The sequence below is a fragment of the Procambarus clarkii genome, chromosome 37 (genome assembly GCF_040958095.1).
Source record: "Procambarus clarkii isolate CNS0578487 chromosome 37, FALCON_Pclarkii_2.0, whole genome shotgun sequence".
NCBI lineage: Eukaryota > Metazoa > Arthropoda > Malacostraca > Decapoda > Cambaridae > Procambarus > Procambarus clarkii.
Genome location: NC_091186.1, coordinates 34942862 through 34963545, shown reverse-complemented (window position 1 = coordinate 34963545; position 20684 = coordinate 34942862). Strand labels below are relative to the sequence as shown.

General features: G+C 40.4%; 1 long non-coding RNA gene across 1 annotated transcript in view; it reads left to right on the top strand.

Annotated features, from left to right (window-relative positions):
- LOC123765929 (uncharacterized) overlaps positions 1-20684 on the top strand; it is an 81922-nt gene that overhangs the window by 976 nt on the left and 60262 nt on the right. The gene's annotated exons all lie outside the window — the stretch shown is intronic.

Genomic DNA, 20684 nt, shown 5'->3' with positions numbered 1-20684 from the left:
GAACTCTATCAACATCAGGGGTCCGATGACTGTTCAACACGCTTCCACTACACATAAGGGGCATAACTGGCCGACCCCTCACAGTGTTCAAGAGAGAACTGGATAAGCACCTCCAAAGGATACCTGATCAACCAGGCTGTGACTCATACGTCAGGCTGCGAGCAGCCGCGTCCAACAGCCTGGTTGATCAGTCCGGCAACCAGGAGGCCTGGTCGATGACCGGGCCGCGGGGACGCTAAGCCCCGGAAGCACCTCAAGGTAACCTCAAGGTAAGGAGATATACATCAATGAACGATCCACTGGGGCTGTGAGGTGATGCAAACATTGCAGGTTCGCATCACCTCACAGCCCGAGTGAATTTTCTCATTGATGTATATCACGTTAGTGTGATTTTCTGTGTATAAATAATAATAATAATATTAATAATAATATTATTATTATTTATTCAAAATATTGTGTGTACAAAGAACATAAGAGTAATAAATGAATAAATCCACAAGGGCCGAGACGAGGGTTCGAACCTACATCCGAGAAGATCCCAGACGCTCCTTAACTGCGCCAACCGAGAATACTCGGTTTGATTTTTTCGTACCCATTCTAAATTTGTGCGAGGTTGGTTGTGCACGAAATGGACTCTTAGGACCTCTAGTGAGAGGTAGCCATCTTGGAAAAAAATCCTCTTATGATCTAGGGCTGCTGGCTGGGTTAGTACTGAGTGAGCAACCATGAGTGGCGCATGCGCCTCTGGCTCCCAAACACCTGTCCGATGCGGAGTTGAAAGATCGGGCTTTGTCGGTGAAATTCAAACCTTAATGTTTGAAGAATATAAGGGTCATAATATTAGTGAAGCTAGGTGCAATAAGGACCTAACACAAAGGTCAGATGCAAGTGATACAGCACCTATGAGGACAATACAGCAAGCGTATCCAGTTGTAGCTCTTGAGCGCCACCCTTGCCCACCTATGCTATCTCCAATTTATTTAGATGATACATAGATGAATCGTTTTCTGCGTTCAGTGATGATGCATCTGATAGAAGTAGCATAGATAAACAGTGTTAGCGGCTTCCATGGTTGTGTTTTCCATAGATATTTTCAAGAATAGCTGAATCTCTTCTTTACTGACGGACACTCTTTGAGGCTGGCTGAATCTCTTCCAGACTGACGGACACTCTTTGAGGCTGGCTGAATTTCTTCCTGTGTGGGACCTTACGAGGCGAATTTTTCACGACTACCTTACAAATTGATCTTTCCCTGTAATCTTTGCAAGACTACTTTATGTTTTACAAGCTTACCTTGAGGTTACCTTGAGGTGCTTCCGGGGCTTAGCGTCCCCGCCGCCCGGTCGTCGACCAGGCCTCCTGGTTGCCGGACTGATCAACCAGGCTGTTGGACGCGGCTGCTCGCAGCCTGACGTATGAGTCACAGCCTGGTTGATCAGGTATCCTTTGGAGGTGCTTATCCAGTTCTCTCTTGAACACTGTGAGGGGTCGGCCAGTTATGCCCCTTATGTGTAGTGGAAGCGTGTTGAACAGTCTCGGACCTCTTATGTTGATAGTGTTCTTTCTCAGAGTACCAGTTGCACCTCTGTTTTTCAACGGGGGTATTCTGCACATCCTGCCATGTCTTCTGGTCTCGTGTGATGTTATTTCTGTGTGCAGGTTTGGGACCAGCCCCTCTTTTATTTTCCACGTGTAAATTATTATGTACCTCTCCCGCCTGCGCTCAAGGGAGTACAGTTTTAGGCTCTTTAGTCGGTCCCAATAGTTTAGATGTTTTACTGAGTGGTGTTATGATCTCAGCCTACAGGAGAAACGAGTCTCCCTCCTTGAGAGTTATTCAGCAAGCCTGACCTGATTAGAAGGTCTAGCAAATATTGAGGTGATAACCCATATGAAAAATAGTATGGTGGATTCAGTGAACAGTTTAAGATTATGGGCAGTAAGTAAGGAAATAGATAAATGACTGGCTAGGAGATGTGGACATTTTGCTGGAGGCGTGAGGCTCGCTTCTGGAGGGGCTTTGACCTTACTTGAGTGCCAGACATCGCAGGGGAAAGCCGCGCTCCGCTGAGCTCCTGTCAGAAAGGAACCCCTAGTGATATATCTCCAAGAGAAGAGAAGTGTGCAGACGTGCCAGCTGTAGAATTGAGCTGAGAACATTGTGGTCTCAAGTCTTGGACGGCGAGGAGAGTTTAATAAGCTGCTCAGAGGCATTTTCGTGGGCTGTGTGGAGCGCCCTGACCAGACGCCGTCAGAGGGAGAGCGCCCTCGACCAGATAATCTGTGGTTTGTCCTTTGGGGAAGAAGTTGCTGAGAACTTCGAAGCCAGCACAGATGAAGTAGTTGATGAGACTCTAAGGTAGTGGTGGAGCAGAGGACCTCGAGCTGTGAGGAGAAGCAGTGAAGAGGAGTATCATGTGCTTCTGTAGAGGTGGTGAAGCACCATAGTTGCTCGAGGAAACTTCATGGTGTAGCAGCCAAGAGAGCTGTGGAGGAACCTAGCCGAAGGGTGAAGCACCGTAGTTGCTCAAAGAAACTTCATGATAGCGGCCTGGAGAAGCTGCAGAGGATCCTGGTAGTGAAGCCCGGAAGAACCTAAAGATATCAGGGTAGTGAACTTCCAGAGGTGGAAGGGAAGTTCTGGTGGATTACTTGTAGGGAGTTGATAGTGTTTAGTTGTCATTAGTGTGCAAGACGCAGTGAGAGGTGAGTGGTTGTTTGCATTCTCACGTCAAGGAGTGTTTCATACTGAAGTTAGAGTTACAATCGTAGGATGGATTACCTACAGATGTATATGTTCTAGGACTGATAGAGCGATCGATTGATCATTGTTGTGTATCAATGAACATTTATACTGATATATGTTATTGCATTCAAATGCTGATTTTCTTTGTACACATTTATAGATACATATATATATTCTCTTGCTGATGGTGCAACAGTGTATGTAAACTTGATCAACTTAAGGAGGTTGATAGTATCAGGTGGTGAACCAGGAGATAGGACACCACTTGATAAGCTGATGATAGAGTTCTGATGATGTTGGAGTGCAACCTGATTGTAATAGTATAGAGTATAGGATTCATTATTACTGTATGTGTGTATGTATTGTGTATGTGCTGTGTCCAGTAAATGTATCCCAATTTGCCGGTGTTTGCCCTTGTCCTAGTGAGGCTTCCCAGGAGGTAGTAAAGAAGGAGAGAGAGAGAGAAAGAACCAAGAACCACTGCTGTGGACAGGGTAGAAGGTAATACTAGTAAGTCATAGGGGATTGAGGAGATCACATCTGATAAGGAGAGAGAGGGGAGTCACAGCGGCTTGAGTGGGTGTGTGCACGTGACAACGGGGTTAAGTGTTGGAGCCGCATCCCCTAAACGTGTGACGTTGAGCCCCTCTCCAAGAGCCAGAAGCGCCAAGGGTGATCTCCTAGTATAAGCACTCTACCGAGTTGTGGGTTGGGTTGTCCATAGAGAAGGATCAACGACGACAACACCAACCAACCCACAGACTATAATAGTGGATTCTAGCAGTAAAGGATCTCTGCACGCTCTCCAGGTCAGCAATTTCTCCAGTTTTCAAAGGTGCTGTCATTGTGCAGCAGTACTCTACTCTAGAGAGCACAAGCGTTTTGAAAAGTATCATCATCGGTATAGCATCTCTAGTGTGAAAAGTTCTTGTTATCCAACCTGTCATTTTTCTTGCAGTTGTGACGGCTACTTTATTGTGTTCTTTAAAGGTAAGGTCTTCCGACATGAGTATACCCAGATCCTTTACATTGCCTTTTCGTTCTATGTTATGATTTGCCTGAGTTTTGTACGTGGTTTCCGTTTTTATATTTTCATTTTTTCCATAGCGCATGAGCTGGAACTTATCTTTGTTAAACACCATATTATTTTCTGTAGCCCATAGAAAGACCTGATATACATCTGACTGGACGTTCGCCGTGTCCTCTATGTTGCCTACTCTCATGAAGATCCTAGTGTCATCTGCAAAGGATGATACAGTGCTATAGGTTGTGTTCTTGTCTATGTCCGATATGAGGATGAGAAAAAGTACTGGAGCAAGCACAGTACCCTGGGGGACTGAGCTCTTTACGGTTGATGGGCTGGATTTTATTTTGTTGACTATTACACATTGGGTTCTGTTGGTCAGGAAATTGTAGATCCATCTGCCTATTTTTCCGGTAATTCCTTTTGAACGCATTTAATGTGCAATAACACCATGGTCACATTTATCAAAAGCTTTTGCGAAATTTGTGTAAATTACATCCGCGTTATGTTTGTCTTCCATAGCATCTAATGCCATATCATAGTGGTCCAGCAACTGCGACAGGCAAGAGCGCCCTGTTCTGAAACCATGTTGTCCGGGGTTATGGAGTTGCTGTGATTCCATGTATTTTGTGATTTTACTTCTTAGCACTCTCTCAAAATTTTTATGATGTGCGATGTTAGTGCTATTGGTCTGTAATTTTTTGCCTCTGCCTTATTTCCTCCTTTATGAAGTGGTGCTATCTCTGCTGTTTTTAGTATATCAGGAATAACGCCAGTATCTAGGCTTTGTCTCCACAGAATGTGGAGGGCCTGCGATAGTGGTTTTTTACAGTTCTTTATGAATATGGAGTTCCAAGAATCCGGACCTGGTGCAGAGTGCATAGGCATACTGTTTATGGCTTCTTCAAAATCCAGTGGGGATAGGGTGACATCTGATATATGATTTGATGTTGGTATCGTATCCATAAAAAATTCATTTGGGTTATCAATCTTTAGTGTGTTTAATGGCTCGCTGAAAACAGAGTCGTACTGCGTCCTCAGTAGCTCGCTCATTTCTTTGTTGTCATCGGTGAAAGTACCATCTCCCTTTCGCAGGGCCCGATACTAGATGTGGTTTTTGATCTTGATTTTGCATAGGAGAAAAAATATTTCGGATTTCTTTCTATTTCACTGATGGCCTTTTGCTCTCTTTGCCTCTCCTGGGTTTTGTATGATTCTTGTAGCTTCCATTCAATTGTTTCTATTTCTCTACCTAACCTTCTTCGCCGTTCTTGAGATAGGGTGCGACTCTCAAGTTGTTCCGCAATTCGTTTGTTCGCCTATATAGGGAACGACGTTCCCGTTCCAATCTGCATCTCTTCCTCTTTTTTCTTAGAGGTATGCGGTTTGAACATATTTCTAGTGCTACTGAGCTTATTTTTTCCAGGCACTGGTTCAGATTTGCATTTTCTAGCTGTTCTTCCCAGTTTATTTCTGTGAAGTCCTGGTTTATTTGCTCCCAGTTTATCTGTTTATTATTAAATTTGAATTTGCTGAAATCTCCTCCACCGGGAATCTGGACTGGTTTTGAAGGTCTACTCCCCATGGTTGTCATAACTTCAATTAAGTTGTGATCTGAGTAACAGGTATTTGTAATCATTATGTTCCTGATCAATTCATCATTATTAGTGAAAATGAGGTCCAGCATGTTCTCCTTCCTAGTTGGTTCTACTATTTGCTGGTTTAAGGCAAACCTGTCGCACATCCGTAGCAGGTCATTTGCATGTGCCTGTTCATTTAGTCTACTTCCTGGTATTCTTTCTGATATTACTGTATTAGCCAGGTGCTTCCATTTCAGGTGCCGTAGGTTGAAGTCCCCAAGCAGGATGATGTTCGGAGCTGGATTTGTGAGGTTTTCCAAGCAGTGTTCTATTTTCATTAGTTGGTCTTTAAACTGCTGAGGGTTTGCCTCCGGTGACTTATATACAAGGACAATAACTACATTTAAAATCTCTATTTTGATTATCAGCACTTCCACCATATCATTTGAGGTGTTTAGCAGCTCAGTACAGATGAGTGTGTCTTTGATGTAGAGGCTGACCCTACCCTGAAGCCGGTGTTTCCTATCACATCTGAAAAGATTGTACTCTGAGATCCATATTTCACCATCATGGTAGTCCTTTGTGTGGGTTTCTGATTTCACCATCATGGTAGTCCTTTGTGTGGGTTTCTGATAGGGCTGCAAACACTGCATTTGCCTCATGAAGGAGACCATCTATAAATTGAACTTTGTTGGTTTTGCGTGTTTTTATACCCTGGATGTTGGCAAATATAAATGATGTTATCGTGTTAGTGGAAGTGCTGGAAGCCTTACTTGGTGTTAATATCTGAGGCTCTGGTAAGGAGGCCACTGTGTTTGCGTCCAGGGTGTGTCGTTTTGGAAGTGATTCGTCCAGTTTTGGTAGTAGGACGGGTGTTGTCTGGCGTAGTACCTGTGTGCTTGTTGATAATTTGAATTCCAGTCTTGTGGGTATCTCCGTTCCCCTTGACTACATACCACCTACAGGTACTAATGCCAAGGGTGTACGTGAGTGCGTTATTTGCAAGCACACAGAACAAAGAAACAGGAAGCAAAATTCTATCTGTACCTGGTGTAACAAGAGCGAAGTCGCACTGTGTATCCTGGACTACTTCGTTGATTATTACTCACTACCAAAGTACTGAGTGTGTAATACAGTGTGTTACTGTGTAGTGTGTGAAACTGTACATATTGTAATTTTAGTGAATTTTTAACAAGTAATATTGCGACAATAAACATTTATTGTAGACACATTGCTGACACATGTATCACAGTTTCATTGAACATTATGAACGTTCTACTGTATACATATTGTAAAGGATACAAATATGCATCATATACGATAAAAAACAAACAAATAAAACCGCATTGGAAATACATAAATCAGATAATTGAAAATATATTTGTGCCAACATCTGGTGCTTGAATGGCCCACGCGACTGTCTGGGCGTGTCACGCACGGGCGACCAGCCCCTGATGACATCACAACGCACCTTGTCCACGTCCCCACAGCCAAAGTAAGTGGAATTTGGTATTTATTTTTACATAGACATGTTCAGGGAAGGAAATTTATCATTTTACGAAGAAAAAATAATTTTTAGGGAACACTTTATTTCATGCGCACGAGGAATTTCACAATAAACTCGGCACAGCATGGTAGTTAATCGACTGAGCTACAACATGGATAATAATTGCAACCGAGAAATCAACTTGACCTACCACGGATCCTGCAGTCTCTCCGAGACACAAACTAGGTTTTTACACAATTCCCCCATGCACCTGAGCTCTGTCAATAAGCTGTTCTACCTCTTCGCCCTTACTTCATTACACACTCTTGGACGTAGATTTGAACCCTCGTCACGACTCTTGTGGATTTGTTCATTTCAAACTTGAAATGAAATAAACAAACTCATTTCAAATTTGTTCATATCAAACCTACCCGTACTATCAAAAATATTTGAAAAAATTATCTACAAACAGCTGTACTCCTACCTCGTAAAATTCGACATACTCGGCCCCTGTCAGTTTGGCTTCCACTCCAAAAGAGTACTAACGACGCAATTATTAGTCTCCTTGATATAATTTACTCAGCCCTTGACAAAAATGAGTTTCCGATTGGACTCTTCATTGACCTGAGAAGGGCCTTTGATACTGTTAATCACAACTACCTCTTATGTAAACTGCATCATTATGGAATCTGAGGCCATGCCCTGCACTATATCCAATCCTATCTTAGTGATAGACACCAATGTGTAGCCATCAATGATATAACCTCTTCCACTCTACCAATAACCATTGGGGTGCAACTGGGCAGCATCTTGGGACCTTTCCTATTTTTTATATACATTAATGGTCTGCCCGATGTCACCAACATTCTGAAACCTACATTGTTTGCTGATGATACTACCCTCATCTGCTCTAACCCCAAAACACATACACTAAATAATGCTGTTAATAATGAACTAAAAAAATGTCCACTTATGGATGTCAACCAACAAACTAACACTTAACATAGAAAAGACCTACTACATCTTATTTGGAAGCAAATCAACAAATGCAATTCAGCTTCAGATAGAAAATGTTAACATTAGTAATAAAAATGATAGAAAGTTTCTTGGCCTATTCCTAGATAAGAGACTCGACTTCAGCACCTACATACAACACATAACTAAGAAAGTCTCTAAAACAGTTGGTATACTCTCCAAAATCAGATACTATGTATCTAACTCTGCTCTCATCTCTCTATATTATGCACTAATCTATCCCTATCTTAATTATGGTATCTGTGCATGGGGGTTCAACCACTGCAAACCACCTCAGGTCCATCATCCCCTAGCAAAATCCCAGAATAATAACAAATTCTGCTTTCAGACAACACTCAGCCCCCATGTTTAACTCCCTAAACATGCTAAACATAATCTCACTCCACACATTCTCTTGTGTCAACTACATTTACAAAACCCTGTTCTTAAATGCAAATCATGCTCTGAAACTCTCCCTGGACAGATGTAGTAGGACCCATTATCACCACAACAGAAATAAATATATCTTTGATATCCCCAGAGTCAAACTTAATCTGTGCAAACAATCTGTGCAAACAATCTTTGCAAATAAAGGGACCTAGTCTATGGAATTCACTCCCTAATGAATTGAAAAGCTGTCCAACTTTTGCGTCATTCAAAAACAAAACTAAAAAGTACCTAATTTCATCTTCATAGTTTTCTACCTTGTTGCTTTAAAATCGCACTGTATCTAGTGCTACCCAATCTCCCAATCTTCATGTACCCAGTCCAAACAACTTTACCATTGTGATCATTGCTGTCTTCTTATATGTGCTTTCAATTTGTTGTATGGTGCCTATTAATCTTCGTTTAAATTACCAATCAAGCTGTCAATGCAATCAATCTGAACTTTAATATACCAATGTGCTTTAATATTCCTACTAATCTCTCTCATCTCATTTTTTTTCTTTCTTGCAATGTATCTGTTATCATTTTATTAATTCTGCTAGAATTTACCTACTTAAAATTATCTGTTAGATTAAGGACCCGCCCGAAACGCTGCGCGTACTAGTGGCTTTATTGTAAATACCATGCTATGTATTCTCACAAACCCAATGTACCTTCTTGTATATAAATAAATAAATAAATAAATTTGATGCATCACGCTATTGTGATTTCTATGTGTAATGGGAGTATTGTTCAATTGAAGGGACAGCAGTTACACATACTGTACTAATGAAGCCACTATTACGCAAAGCGTTTCGGGCAAAATTAATAGTAATATAGAATTTTTTTATTAATGTTGTGACGGGGTAAAACGCTTAATACTATAAGAGAAGTAAGTTAACAAAATGAGAATGTTCAAGGAAAAAACAAATAATACAAAGGTGATACATAAGTATGACAAGCATTTATTTATTTATTTATATACAAGAAGGTACATTGGGGGTTAAGAGAGAACATAGAAATGAAGTTGATTTTACATTCTTGTAAAGCCATTAGCACGCATAGAGTTTTGGGGAAGTCCTTAAACTAACAGATAATTTTGAGTAGTTAATTTACAGTCAAATTGACAAAAAATGTGTACAGGTACTTTACAGCCTTACTTTACAGGTACAGAGTATAGTCAGAGTACATGACATAGATTATTACATTATGGAGTCAGTAGTTCTAGCAACAGTACAGTAGTTTATTTACATTAATTACAGAATGGAAATACAAGGTGTAATTTAGAACTGCTCCTCATGACATTTTCTTGGAACATATCAGAACATAGAGTAACATAAACATACTATAATTTAAGGTTAATGGGGCCAACACTTACAAATAACCAAGATCATAAAGGACACGAGTAAACATTTTATCAAAGAAATGCATGAAATTAAATGACATTAAATGTAGACAGTAAATGTAGAAATTATATGAGTAATACAGTGTGCCCTCGCTTGAACGAGCTATATGGGGCGTAGCCAATTAATTTCAGTGTGGAATTCATTCCATCAATCCGGCCCCAGCATCCCCCTCCCCCCCCCCCAAAAAAAAAAATTAATACATATGTCAGTACACATTTGCCTTTTGAAAAATTTAAATAACAAAGAATTTGAATTGCAATGAAATAAATTGATATTGCACGTTACAGTACTGTACTTACCCTACCAGTTGAGTTTCATAGTGCAAACTTTGTTAGCCTTAATATCCTGAGAGTGCCACACATATGAATATAAATTGTTTAAAGAACAGTAACTTTTCTAACAAATGTACATTATACACTACAGTCTGTACATAAAGTACAGACCACTAGAATCACAGTACTGCAGTACACTTATATCATATAAACTACACTTTGTACATTTAATGTCATTAGAACTGTGCTGTACAGCTCAATTGGTACTCCCAGGTAAGTTATGGCTAGTGCTGGGTGCTGGTCTAGTGGCCTGGGCATCCTCAGAAGGTGTGTCCTTGCTAGTGCTGGTCCAGTTTCCTAGACATCCTCAGCAGGTGAGTCCTTGCTAGTGATGGGTGCTGGTCCAGTTGCCTGTGCATCCTCGGAAGGTGAATCCTTGCTTGTGCTGGGTGCTGGTCCAGTTGCCTAGGCATTCTCGGAAGGTGAGTCCTTGCTAGTGCTGATCCTGTTGCCTGGGCATCCTCGGAATGTGAGTCCTTGCTAGTGCTGGGTGCTGGTCCTGTAGGCCTACTGTGAAACCGTACCAAAAGCTTTTGAATCTTGGTTTGTTTCTTTGTTGTGAGCTTCTTTATAATATCTTTCATGCCCTTTAGGTGCAGGTAATAATCTCTCAGCTCTTCATTATTAGTTACAGCAACCAAATCTAGCAGATCATTAACCTTTTGCAATGATGCAGCATATGGAATAGATAACACACTATCATCTTCCTCTTCCACATCATTACTACCAGTAACACACTGGATAATCTCATTATCAGTTAATTCACAATAACCTGGATCATCAGCATCATTATCTAACCATGCATTCACATCAGAAAGTTGCAAATCTTCCTCACCTGCATCTTTGAATGTCTCAAAAATCGTATTATCAAAGCCCTGAAAATCAGTGATCTTCGTCTTTATTCTAACCAGGTACCGGACTCAGAATTATATTCCATGCATTCTTTAATGTGGTGACCTTCAACTCACTCCATTCCTTGACCTAGTTGTAAATTGCATCTTTAATTGAATATTTCTTGAAATTTTCTAGTGTTCTACTAGCCTTCGTATCCTTATTAGGCATCTCGTCTTCCTCAGAAAGCAGAACTTCCATAATATCTGAATTCATAGCTCTTTTATAAATCCTTTGAGAGCATAGATAACCCCTAATCCATAAGCTGTATTACAGATGTAGTGTTTGATGGTAAAGCCATACATGTTATTTTGCCATCAGGCGATGTTAATTTAGCAATGGGGGTGAGCTGGGGCATTATCAGTCAACAACATTGCCTTTACCTCAGCAGGATGAATTCTACACATATTGATCTGCTGCTTTTTTACTTCTTTACAAAAGTGATTCTGGAACCAATCCTCAAAAGTAATGTGTGAACCAGGCATTTTTTGTGTTGTAGTAGATGACAGGTAGTCTGTTCATGCAGTTTTTCAATGCTCTGGGGTTGGCACACTTCCCAACAATTGCGTACTTTGTTCGGTGACTGCCATCTGCGTTACAGCACAATAATGCTGAAAATCTTTCCTTCTTTACCTTGCAACCAGGAATACTCTACTCAAGCCTGAAGGCCAAAGTGTTTCTTTGAAGGCATTTCCAGTTAAAGCCTGTTACATCTGCATTGTACACTTAAAACCAATTTAAATTATTAGATATCATGTGGTGAGAAAGTTTAAGCTTATATGCATTAGCACTTCCAACATCTGCACCTAAGGCCTCGCCACAAATTTTCTTGTTAATGATGCCCTAACTCTCTTTAAATCGACATGCCCATTCAGTGCTAGCCTTGAAATTGTCTATGTTTAACTTTACAGCAAGTCTTTCAGCTGCATTTCTAATGGAATCAACTGAAACAGCAATTCTTTGCTGTGTAAACCATTTAAATACGGACGAGTCCAAATCCGTATACTTAGCAGGCTTCAATGTTTTCCTGTTGCCTATTGCATGAGTTTGAGCAAAGAATTTCTTAATATTATCCTTCTGGTTTTTTATATCACAAACTGTAGCTTTACCGACGTCGAATTCTTGGGCAAGTCGAGTGACAGTATCCTTGCTCTGCTTTCGCATTCAAATCAACTTTCTGATCAATTGACAAATGTTTTCTCTTTTGTTTTAAACCTTCATACATAAACCTTGTTTTATACAGTACAGTTCTGTATTAACCCTTAAGCTGTGCATGGCATACATATACGACAGGATCTGATGGCAAAATTAAATTTCTCAAATTTGCTCTAATGTTGTCGGAAAATCCGACACCATTTAATAATCATACAGATAATAGCTGTATTGTATAAACAAGTAACCCATAGAAAACGTAACTTGTAGTGGAATTACCGTCTAAAGAAAACGGGATATCATCACCACATACTATTATAATTCACCACCTATTATGGTGGGAATTATTCTTAAATACATTAGTCTTTGGACTTTACCATCATAAAAACATCTTATATAAATTAACTTAATTATCAATATTAAAGTAGAGTAAATGTGACCCTTCTATCACTTTCTGACATGTGGACAATGTAAGCCAGGCGTGAGGGTGAGGAAGGGGCAGCGATTGTTGTATCACCTCCGAGACGTGTGGAGCAAATTTGGCTCCTATCATATCTGGACAATGTCGGCCAGGCGTCAATAGTATGGAGTGTTAGATGCAGCCATTGTTGAGACTAGACCAGAGGCTCACACGGGAGCAAATTCGGCTCCTGTTAATTTACTTGGACGTAGTGTTATGGAAACCAGAAGTGTACCATTATCAACACGCTGTCTACAAATCAAGTTAAGTGTTCTTTCCGAAACCCATTATCTATCATTAGTGGCCATTAATGTCATTATATAGGGTGACCCGGTTAGAGCACGTGGAAGCCTCAAACTAAAGGTAATTAAGCCAGGTCTTCAATGTTCCATGTACAGTTTTCTCTGATATAGCTTGTCATATATAGGTATCTGGCTTCACAGCTAGCGCACTTTTGACAGGTCAAGACGAGGATGCAAGATTTTGTGCACCAGTTACTGGGTGATGGAAGCTACCTCAAAGAGGATAATTTGGTGTCTACACCCTAGTTATACCTGGTGGACTAGCCTGCTGTACTATAAGATAAGGAACCTCTTCAATGTATGTAGTTAATTCTGTAGTTTGATTGGCTGCATATATATAAACTAATAAAACCCCCCTAATGTGTAGAGGATCGATTTGTGAGATTATGAGATTATTGCAGAAATACAGTCCACTTAACATTATACAAATTGCTATTGAAGTATATAAATTAACGTAAATATAAATTCATATAAATTAAATAAATATAAAACTCACAGGTCGGTACCCATATTATTTGGTCCTTCGAACCGGATGACGGATTATTTGATCCTTTGAACCCACATTTGGTCATCTTAGTACCGGATGAACCAGTTAACCAGTGGATTCATTAAATATCTAGTGCAGTGTGATTTAAACAAAGGCCAGCCAGTCAAAGACAGCGCCTCGAGGGAGCTCAGGAGCCTCCCTCAGCCCAGATCAGCCTCATCAGCGGTTTCATGCACACCCACAGATATTTGGTGGCGTGTTATTTCGTGAAATGACAGCGCTAATATTGAAGCCAGCCAAATTAGTGGCTGTGTCCTCGCAAGATTGTTCACGGATTTCGTGGTGTTACATTTCGCGAGAGATTATCCACGAATTTTGTGGACTTTATTTCGCGAGGTCACTAATAATATTTAATACTTCTTGATAATATTAGAAGTTTCATAGAGGCTAATTAAGAGGCTATTATCAATAGTTGTGTATATTATTTCTCCAAAATAGAGAATTATTTAATATAAATTGCACTAGTGATCACAGTATAATATTTACTAATTGCCAACCCACAACAGGGTAGGATATTAACACTGACTAGTTGAACTATTATCGTTCATCCTAGTCCCATTATTACCATAGTCAGTTGTACTATATTGAATAACCTAACACCATTAATGAATGGTCCAGACCCTATTTTGGGTGTAATTTTTATCAACTCGAGTTGAGTTGTATATATAATAATTTACTTATGATCATTACACCTTTGAGTGATTAATTAGTGTCAATTCCATCCTAGGGTGATATAGAAGAGCTAACCTAAAGGTACTTCCAGTGACACTGGTTTATCACTCAAATTATTAGTGTGTATGATTGTATATATATAATGTGTATTAATTTTAAGTGCTAACCTCCAGTAGAGGTAGGATTATTGCCTAGTGAGTTCAGAATTTACCCTAGGCTACCATTAGTGTTTGTTCAGTATTATGAGCAGCCCAAGTACAAGTCCCACAAGGCTTCACCAACAAGCCAGTATGGATAATGCAGGGAGAATGAAAAGAACCCTTGCAGGTCTTAAAGGCCACTTAACAAGACAGATCAAGAAATGTGAAGATTTGTCACAACAATCTCAAGTTGATTATGCTGACCTGGAAAGCTATTATCAAGCAGCTGCAGGTAAATTTGAGCAAATCAAATGTCAAATAGCAACATATGTGGCTGAACTTGCCAACACCAATTTATCAGAAACAGAAATAGACGACATTATGGTTGATCTTGCGAATTATGAAGATCACACTCAGGCCACGTTACAGCCTTATGTCAAATTAATTGCCCAGAACAAGGCAACAGCAACAGCAACAACAACAACAGTTGCATCTAATACGAGTCAAGCAGAAGCTCGACTCCCTCCAATTAATTTACCCACTTTCTCAGGAAAAGATGAGGAAGATTGGGACGAATTTTGGAACAAATTCGTTGACCTTGTAGACTCAAAACAATCTTTACCAAAGAGTAGTAAATTCTCTTATTTGCAAGGCCAATTATCAGGTGAGGCTAAAACAGTAGTATCCCATCTGAGATTAACTAATGACGGCTATGATCTGGCAGTAAAACTCCTCAAGGATAATTATGCTGATCCAGAAGTGAGAACATCACATTTAGTTCATGAGCTGTTGCATTTACCCCCACCGGAGGCTTCAGCTGATTCACTCCAAGTCTTCAAGCTGGAGGTAGAATCATTGATCAATGCCCTCAGCCTGACAGCAGATACAAACGGGGCTGAGTGGGTCTTGAAAATAATTGTCCAGGAGAAAATACCTAGGGACATATTGAGACAAATGAGTGCTCATTACAATAAAAGTATCTTATCCATGAATGAAATATCTGGAGGTTTAAAGTCAGTAGTTCATCAATTACGAACACATGACAAATTAAAACCACCAAGTAAACCCTCAGAAACCAATAATAGTAAACCACAGAGTACCAAAGGTACTCCAACTCAATCTAGACAATATAATTCAACACCAAAGTGGAACAGTGGCAGTGTGGGCGTATATGCAGTGGGACCCTCCAAGCCTATAGTTACTGTGTCACCCAAGAACATGACACCAAAGGGTACAGGAAGCTATGGAACATGTTTGTTCTGCAATGAGAAACATTCAATGTACCACTGCTCTAATTTTCCTGATAGTGACGCCCGTGTTGAGCGACTCAAAGATTTGCAACATTGCACGAGGTGCCTCAGGAAACATAACATCAAGGACTGTGATACCCAATTACACACCTGTAATAGGTGTAACAAAGGTCAGCACCATGCAGCATTGTGCAGAGACACCAAAACAACGTCTCCAAACCCCAAGGTGGAAGATAGCATTCCCACCACAGTACAGTACTGCAAGGTGCAACAAACAAAGAGTGTCCAATCGGCAAAGTCTAAAGGTAATACGACTTTGCCTACTGCCCAAATTACCATCCTGAATAAGAGGGCCAAGGTCCATACCCGTGGGTTGTTTGACCAAGGATCCCAAAGAACATACATCACTAAAAGGTTGGCAGATGAATTACAATTAAGGCCTGTAGCCCAGATGTCATTCAACATCTCAGGGTTTGTAACAGATGCAGGACCTCAAGTCTACCAGGTGGTACAACCATCAGTACGCTTAGGCAGGTACGTCTGTCGAGTACAAGCCATTGTGGTGGACAAAATACCAGTAGACCTACAAGTTCAAGGTCTGAGAGCAACAGCCAAATTCCTGAGAAATAGAGGAATAAAATTGGCAGATAATATTAAGTCTGATCACCTCACTGACTTCGGTCTCCTTGTGGGGACAGACTATTGTCATCGATTCATCGGTAGCCCTACTAAATATCAGGGTATAACCATGTTAAACTCTGCAGGAGGTAAATTACTCTCAGGCCCAGTATCAAGCCTGAGGAGACCTATGCCTGCAGATAAACAATACCAGTAGAAATCTAAATTTGTCAGCTGATTATATTTCTCCAGTAGCATTATACTAAGGAGATTACAGCTGACTATACCAACAGAGGTTGATGTTAGTATCATCATTTAAAGCTGAAGATGAGTTCATGAGGCCTCAGTGGCAAATCAGTGAACAGTAGCCTAAAACAGCTACAAGTCACTGCGACCAATGTCACTGAACCCACTGCAGTCTCAGAACCATACTTTACTTTAATGATGAGCTATTCAATCTTCTGAATCAATTAACTAAATTAAACCCCAATAAATCTGATGACTGATTTGATACATTTATTATTTAATCAAGATGTATTCCATGGGCCTCAGTGTTTACATATCAGTGACCAGTTACCTGAAGAAACTTCAAGTTATATCTAATGTCACTGATTTCACTGCAGTCCCTGAATCATACTTGACTGTAGTACTTGATCACATCCAGTCTTCTGGGTTAAATAATATGTAATAAGGCTTGAATATTAGCCTTTCAAGATTTGACAGGGAAATGAAATCGCATTAGACTTCTAACCCCTGCAACTCTAGTACGGGACATCCGTCCTGTATGAACAGACACACAAATGTGTGATTACTAACTACTAACATCAAATTAATCTAATAATCCGAAGGAGGAGTATCGGTGTTCGTCTGTTCTAATTAGGACTTCGACCCGTGAGCAGCCCCTGGGGAATTATGTCGGAAAATCCGACACCATTTAATAATCATACAGATAATAGCTGTATTGTATAAACAAGTAACCCATAGAAAACGTAACTTGTAGTGGAATTACCGTCTAAAGAAAACGGGATATCATCACCACATACTATTATAATTCACCACCTATTATGGTGGGAATTATTCTTAAATACATTAGTCTTTGGACTTTACCATCATAAAAACATCTTATATAAATTAACTTAATTATCAATATTAAAGTAGAGTAAATGTGACCCTTCTATCACTTTCTGACATGTGGACAATGTAAGCCAGGCGTGAGGGTGAGGAAGGGGCAGCGATTGTTGTATCACCTCCGAGACGTGTGGAGCAAATTTGGCTCCTATCATATCTGGACAATGTCGGCCAGGCGTCAATAGTATGGAGTGTTAGATGCAGCCATTGTTGAGACTAGACCAGAGGCTCACACGGGAGCAAATTCGGCTCCTGTTAATTTACTTGGACGTAGTGTTATGGAAACCAGAAGTGTACCATTATCAACACGCTGTCTACAAATCAAGTTAAGTGTTCTTTCCGAAACCCATTATCTATCATTAGTGGCCATTAATGTCATTATATAGGGTGACCCGGTTAGAGCACGTGGAAGCCTCAAACTAAAGGTAATTAAGCCAGGTCTTCAATGTTCCATGTACAGTTTTCTCTGATATAGCTTGTCATATATAGGTATCTGGCTTCACAGCTAGCGCACTTTTGACAGGTCAAGACGAGGATGCAAGATTTTGTGCACCAGTTACTGGGTGATGGAAGCTACCTCAAAGAGGATAATTTGGTGTCTACACCCTAGTTATACCTGGTGGACTAGCCTGCTGTACTATAAGATAAGGAACCTCTTCAATGTATGTAGTTAATTCTGTAGTTTGATTGGCTGCATATATATAAACTAATAAACCCCCCCTAATGTGTAGATGATCGATTTGTGAGATTATGAGATTATTGCAGAAATACAGTCCACTTAACATTATACAAATTGCTATCGAAGTATATAAATTAACGTAAATATAAATTCATATAAATTAAATAAATATAAAACTCACAGGTCGGTACCCATAAATGTTTTCCAATTTTTTGTGCATACTAGCAAATCCTGCAACTTTGTCTAAATGATCATAAACGTAACTTGAAAAATAAGAAAATAAAAAATAATTATAAAATTGAATATTGAAAACTTCAGATTTTGAAATCAGCTGCAAAAGTATAAACTATCACCAATTGTTCATTTGGTGTTATTATGCTCTCAGAATAGTATATGATCTTCATTTTCATAGATTTAGAATATATGTTTTCAGTTTAGTTTACTGTAAAAAAATCGTCAATGTGGCATTTGAATTATGCGCCAAATTTACAAAAAAAAAATTGATAACTACAAACGTTTAGAGTTTGTGAAAAATCCATTCTAATAGGATTGTAGAACACACAGCAGTGAACATTATTTGTAAAAATGGTTAAAATCTGTTAGAAACTGAATTTTATTAAGCTGACTCAAAATTTTAGAGATACTTGAAGTTTTGAAGATACTTAAAGATACTTGTAATTGAAGTTGAAGTTATCGACAATGAATAAGGTAGTTCTACTGTAATTCATTAATTTACTTATATGTTTTAATAAACGTTGTTTGGCATTCGTACTCGAATATGTGAAAGTTGTAGGTCAATATGTGTTGGAATGATGTCAAGAAAAAATAACCCCCCAAAAAACTAAATATAGGGAAAATTATAATGATTTAGGGGATAAAAATGTATACTTTATAAGTGATAAAGCCCTAATCTGGTCCCTAATCATCAAAACTGCCTAAAGAGACAAAGAAAATAGAATTTGAAATCTGTGAAAAACTCAGTAAAAAAAAAATCAAAGTCCCAAGTTCTGCCAGTTGTGACTGATTTATCTGGTGATCAATTTCATTCTATCTTGACATAGTTAGGGATGGGTATGCACTCTCCAGGATGTAGAGGTTACAACAAAAGGAGATAATAAACAAAGGAGACAAAAAAAAGGACATTGGTGAAAGTAATAGATATTAACATTAGTCAATGCATTTTTATGATATTTAACAAAATAGAGCATGATAACATACTCATTATTATTGGTATTATTATGTATTACTCAGCAATGCTATACAGACACCAGCTGCATATTTACTGTGTGGACACTTCTTACTACTATTCTTCTTTTTTGTACATTGGACAAGTTCTTGCGTCTCTTTATTACTGCATTATCCCTCAGTTCCAGTTAATAGGAGCTGTTCTCCTTATCAACAAAATGTTCTTCTTAAAAAAAAATCTAAAATACATTTCTGAAAATATTGGAATGAAACTTTCATGATGCTTAAGCCAATAAGGTGAGATTTGTTTAACATTTAATATTTATTTTCACATAATTCAAATATTTTCTGGGGGGAGCCCCGTCGGCTCCCCGGAGCTTTACCGGTTGATATGCTAATGTCAGACTTTGGCATCAGTCATGTGTATGAAGTTCTAGGGCCTACCGGGGACCACGGCCAGAACCTGGCCCCCTCAGAGAGGCAAGGGGAGCAATGGCCTATAGAAACCCCCGTGTGGTAGGAAGCATTCTATGTCTGCCATCGACCGGGTCAAGCATCCAGAAAGGTAAGCATTCCAAAACAAACCCGTATTCTGGTGAAAATTGCTACCTAAAGCCGAACTAGTGGATAGAACTCTTCAACAGAAAACAAGGAAACTAGTATGACGTCATACGTCACCACGCCGCTGTCTGCACAGCTCCCCCCTCCCCGGGAGGGGGAAGGGGGAGCCCCAAACCTCCCACGCCGGCTATCCACCCATCAGTTCTTCGGCTGATGCTATAGGCACCGGTTATGTGCTCCGGCTCCAGTGGTTGTTTCAGCACTGTACCTAGAGTGTGGTGTATGTTTTCTAGGTGGTTCGTGAGCCGGGAGTGATTCTCCAGTACTCGGGCTGCATGCGCCTAGGGTTCCCTTCCCTAGGTGCCCTGTAAGTACTGCCCTTGGGGCTTGGGGCCGCCTTCCACAAGTTCCTTGGGTCCTGCCCCTGCTTGGCCGTTTACTGCTTGGTTTTCGGCCGCTCTTTGTGTGCTCGGGTGTTCTGTCTCCCTTGTTCGCCTTAGAGTAAGGGGCAGTTTTTGCACTGGTGAGGCGCAGGGTACTGTGCAGCTTGTCTTTACCAATCATAGCGGCCGGCTCTGTTCCGCTTGGGTACGCTGTTCTCTTGCGGGGTTTTCTTTTTCTTTTTGTTTATCTACCTGGTGGGGGGGTCTGCCTTCGTTCTTGCCCCTTGTGTCCCTTGTGTTCTGAGTATTTCCTGGTGGTACCCCCTGCTAGGTCCCCGTGAGTGTACACGTCCCGGGGGTTCAGCTCTTAGAATGTTGTTTGGTAGCTTTGGGTGCCGGTTAGCAGTACCCTGCCTGGGATTACCTGAGCGCGAGTCCTCTTATAGTAAATGCTCGGGACCCTGGGAAACCCCTGGGGGCGTGCGAGTCCGATGGATGTGACCCCAGAGTCCCCCCCTCGCTTCCTGCGAGTTTGAGGGTTGCTCTTACCCTTGTCTCTGGGTGACTCTCTGTTTTGCCTCCGTCTGCTGCCTGTGGGGTCAGTGACACCTTCGACCCGGAGTCCTGCGAGTTTGGTTGCTCGTTGTGCCATGGTTACCCAGTTGTGCTGACAAAGCTGGTACGGGCAGCAGGGGCGTTGCA